Source organism: Amblyomma mixtum, unplaced genomic scaffold (assembly GCF_055824585.1).
Source record: "Amblyomma mixtum isolate Tamu unplaced genomic scaffold, ASM5582458v1 scaffold_34, whole genome shotgun sequence".
NCBI lineage: Eukaryota > Metazoa > Arthropoda > Arachnida > Ixodida > Ixodidae > Amblyomma > Amblyomma mixtum.
Genome location: NW_028317731.1, coordinates 127,353 through 131,874, shown reverse-complemented (window position 1 = coordinate 131,874; position 4,522 = coordinate 127,353). Strand labels below are relative to the sequence as shown.

The following is a 4,522-nucleotide window of genomic DNA, read 5'->3' as shown; positions in this document are numbered from 1 at the left end:
ACACGCAGGTGCCTAGTCATCGGCATCAGGTCTAACTACGCCCTCCCCTCTCCTCCAAGGCATATGGTTGCGCCGATAAACAATCCCTTTTTCTGCCAATGCCAGGGAGGGAGTGCTTACACACATGTCACCCGCCTCTTGAATACGAAAGGCCTGGGAGCAGATAAAAAAGAGAAATTATCGAAGTCTTTCGTATTCAAGAGGCGGGTGACATGTGTAAGCACTCCCTCCCTGGCGTTGGCAGAAAAAAAGATTGTTTATCGGCGCAACCGTATGCCTTGCAGGAGAGGGCAGGGCGTAGTTAGACCTGTTGCGGATGACGAGGCACCTGCGAGTGCTCAGTGATACATATTTATGTTGTACAAGTGTCCAGTAAAGAAAGTTGAAGTCTAGCGGGTGTCCTGTGTGTGTGTGTCTTGGTGTTATGTGTGTTTCTTACTGCTAAGAATATGATTCCTTCACTATCAGAGTTAGGCGTCTAGTTGCCATTAGAGATTTGTAGCAGTTACATGCACTGGAGGGGTTTCTTTCCCTGTGTGCTTTCAAAAGCGCATGTATTTTCGCACGATGCAGCCAAATTTTGTCGAGCCACAGTGGCGAAAGTAATCATGTTTTGTACATTCCAGAAACTGATATGGCTACTACGAACAACTGGCTAAAAGTCTCTAACTGCAACCAGTTGCAAACCTGTGTTAGTTAAAAAGTTAATTATCAGAAATTAGTTAACCAGCTTACTAAATACACCTCACCGGCTTTCTGGTGTCTGCTAACACTAGTAATATTATGCAGCAAAAGCCATATTTTTGAAAACTACTTATTCTTCCATGAAACACCTGGTGCATATAAATACTGCTCACTTTCCTGTACAACACAGAAACAAAATAATTTCTTCTGTAACATGAAAGTTCCATGAGCCACATAACAAACCCGTGGAAAAAAACTGCATGCATACACACACATCTCTCCAAAACAGCTAAAAAATCCCACACAGTGAAACAATGCTTACACTGTCTTAAGACCAACATTAAAGGCTGCAAACACTAGCGAATTAAAAGTCAAACAGATGCCAAACATATGCTAAATGTCCCCATGGATGTAGACATTAAGCTATGAGCTGATTTTAATAAAAATGCATCAGCACAGAAATGCTTAAGCGACTTTGTTGGTGCACTATCCTGACACTTGTCCTCAATATCAGGCAGCCTGCTTGTTGTTCATCATCATCATCAGCCTGACTATGCCCACTGCAGGGCAAATGCCTCTCCCATGCCTCTCCAATTAACCCTGTCGTTACTTGTCTGCATCGCCAGCGGAAGAGGTAGCGTCCTAGTGATGAGACGTGTGCACGAACAGGTAGCCTCCTCCATGGCAGAATGCAGCAGCAAGAGAACTGCACAAGAAAACATTCAAAGTATACAGTTATAGTAACTTCTAATAGAATCAAACACGGAGAAGCAACAATCAGTTAAATGTGCACTAAAATGCAGCACTCCGAGTGAGTTTGATAAGGCTGCTGAGTAATAGCATAAGCAGCAGTCACAAGACTAGAACTAAATGTAATGCGTCCTTGAACAAGAAAAAGCTATAACATGCTGTTGTGTTCAATTCTGCCCCCACATACGAAGACTGAATTATATTCACAGGAACTGACATTAACGTGTTACACCTAATTAGGCTACCACGAAGAGATATTTAGCCATTCCCGTCATATGAAGATAACATGCAGGCCATCAAATATGAAAATTATTTTGTGTTTCTGATTTGTCTGCACAAAAATTCAGGCAGCTTTTGTTTTCAAAAGTGATGGCACAAAGACATTGCAATATAATGCACATGTTGCTGTAGATAATGTATCATTCGGAGCTATACCAGGTGTTAGGGGAAAATGTATGAACAAAGAGTACAAAGGTGAGCAAGTTCGTCAGGGCAAGAGTGGCACACTCTAACGCAAATGAATCAAAATATTAAGGCACACACTGTGTCAGATACAATACTTGTAAGTAAAGCTGATAGAACTACAAGCGATAAAAGCCTCAGAAACGTGCCCCTAAGGGAGCAGCTGGACTGGTAGTTTTTTATTTTTCCCGCAGCACATCCCTCCAGTGCTGATGCCTGCTCATATCTGTTTAAGTTAAGAATACAAGGAAACAAGCAAACAAGTGTTCCAAAGAAGATAAAAATGTGCACTTAGGTTGTTCTTTAGGAAATTACCTGCCACTAATTGCAGCAATAAATACCTCGAGAAAGTAAATTAAGTTATTTACACAGCTTATTACAAACCTTGATGGCACGGGAGAAAGGCGACATCAAATGCATCGGTTCAAGTAAAGCCAGGGGTCTTGTTAAGGTCACAGCAATATTTGTTGACTTAGGCTCAGCTAGTGTAATGCAATCAGTAACTGAACGTCGGCATGAATAAAAATAACAATGCACCAATACTCAATTCCAAATGCATTTCAACTGTACAGTGCAGTCAGTTGTGCCAAAGGGAGTGTGAAAGAAAACCTCAGCAATGCTCATGACATCGAATAAGCACCTTTCTTCTGTACAGCTAAAATATAAGCTTTGCAGGGTTTCATGTAATGCAAGGATAACCTGGTAAGGTATCAATTATTGATGCTAGCAACAAATATGCTTCTAAAGCAGAATGCTCCACTTGAACGCCAATATTCAATTATGCATTGCCCGTTAGGCCATGTCTATCACATCACTGGTTCACTTCAAACATGCCATACCTTGTAAGAGGTAGGTACTGCTGAAGTAAACCTATAAAATTTATTTGCTGCTTTTAGACTGCTGTATAAAGGTCATGAAGCAGATAATTGTTTTAATTTGGTCTACACTGTGGTCAAGATTTCCAAGCGCGAGAGGCATGAGGGAAAAAACTATAAAAAGCATTTCACACTATAACACAATGCACTTGACTAGGGGAATGCTTTCATGATGCCCGCAATATCTTTTCCCTTTCTCTTGGTCCTCTTTTATAAGAAAAAAAAACGAAAGAGAGAGGGAGCCTGGACCAGAAGATTTTTGGCAGGCTAAAAAAGACAAGGAAAATATACCCACTTGTCTACCTATCCTTTTACAAGTGGCACATGCTTGATATCCAGTGTCAATGGCTGATAGGCTGAACCAGCAGGTCTTGATGTCATTTGCCTCTGGTTGAGGTAGCATTGGCTCGATGATAGATGAAAGCTGGTGTAAAAGTAGCGTGATGATACCGGTGGAGCAGCTGTACAGGGCTTGACTGCGGGTGCATTTGAAGAAAGGCTGCATTAGAGCCATGCTTTCATAAACATCACAGAAGGCACATCCCATTACAACCTCTAGCTGTTCAGTCCAATGTGTTCATGAGTGGAGGCTAATGATTAATTACCTATGCCTCCAATAGTTAGCAAAAAAATGGTTTACAAAGCTTGTCATACTTTTCTTAAAGCTATTATTCACGAATCACGTTATACTTTTATCGCTTCAGACTGAAAATGAGGGAATGACATAAATGTAGTGAACGTAAAAAAAATAAAATGACAACAAACCTTCCATTGTGCGATTACCTCAGATGCACTGCAATGGAATGGTTCTGCTATTTTTAATCGTCGTTTCGTTGACCAGAACTATCAAGAAACACTGCACTTCATGCGACTACGACGTAGAACGGGCAATGCTCCTTATCCAGTAAACACTCAGGCAGCAGAATCAAAAGACGCACGCCGCTACAAGCACTTTTCGTTCTTACGGTCTCCTTTTCACGCGCTGCTCCTGTTCAGTCGGAATAACGAATCAAGCAGCACCCCATAGCTCTCGGCGTGCAACCAAATTCTATCACATAACTCCTGCGCCGAGGAGCTGACGCAAAGAGCGTGAGGCGGCGGGTTAAAGTTGCATAGTTGGCAACCGAGCGTGTCAGAACACCTTCTCTCTGCAAACGATCGCGTGGTGCCCGCATTTTGCACCTCACTGCGAACAAGACGTGAAGACCAACCCAAATGCATTCGCAGCCCTCAATCATACCCCCGACACATCGCAGAAGTCATTTTCCAGTTCTGTACTTACATTTGTCAACGTTCACGGCAAGCCGTTTCTTCTATCGGGCATCGGGCGCCGGCCGCTCTCGGCGTGGTTGCGTGCAGTACGTCAGAGCAGTTTTTGAGCACTGCGTGCGCGTAAGAACGTCTTCCGCAGCACTGGAGCCATCTGTCACCTTCCGAGTTCAGTCACACTACCATAACACTAACGAGGCCGCACATTTAACCAGCGCCTCCTCTATTTTTAGATGCCGGTCAGATCGTGCGCCGAACAATGAGAGCTCGCGGGACGCCGCGCTTCGCAGCGTTGCCGCAGTGCGGCGCCACCAGCTGACACTACCTCCGGCCAAGCCCTGGATGACCGGCCCAGCACCCGCGCTGCACGTTTGCTGTGCAGGTTACTGAATCGGCTGAATTCCCACGCTACGTTTTGGTTTATCGAATACAAAAACTTTGCATTACTCTTATATGTCGCAAGCAGGCGGATTTTACGACTG

General features: G+C 43.7%; 1 long non-coding RNA gene across 2 annotated transcripts; it reads right to left on the bottom strand.

Annotated features, from left to right (window-relative positions):
* Positions 1 to 367: 367 nt before the first annotated feature.
* Positions 368 to 4,236, bottom strand: LOC149324430 (uncharacterized). 2 transcript variants are annotated; one of them, XR_016286843.1, is made up of 3 exons: positions 4,054 to 4,236; positions 3,067 to 3,270; positions 368 to 1,390 (listed from the first exon to the last, which is right to left on the bottom strand). It is a non-coding gene; the product is annotated as an uncharacterized LOC149324430 (long non-coding RNA). The 2 variants fall into 2 exon arrangements; XR_016286842.1 differs by having other exon boundaries at positions 3,067 to 3,247.
* Between the last annotated feature and the right edge of the window lie 286 nt (positions 4,237 to 4,522).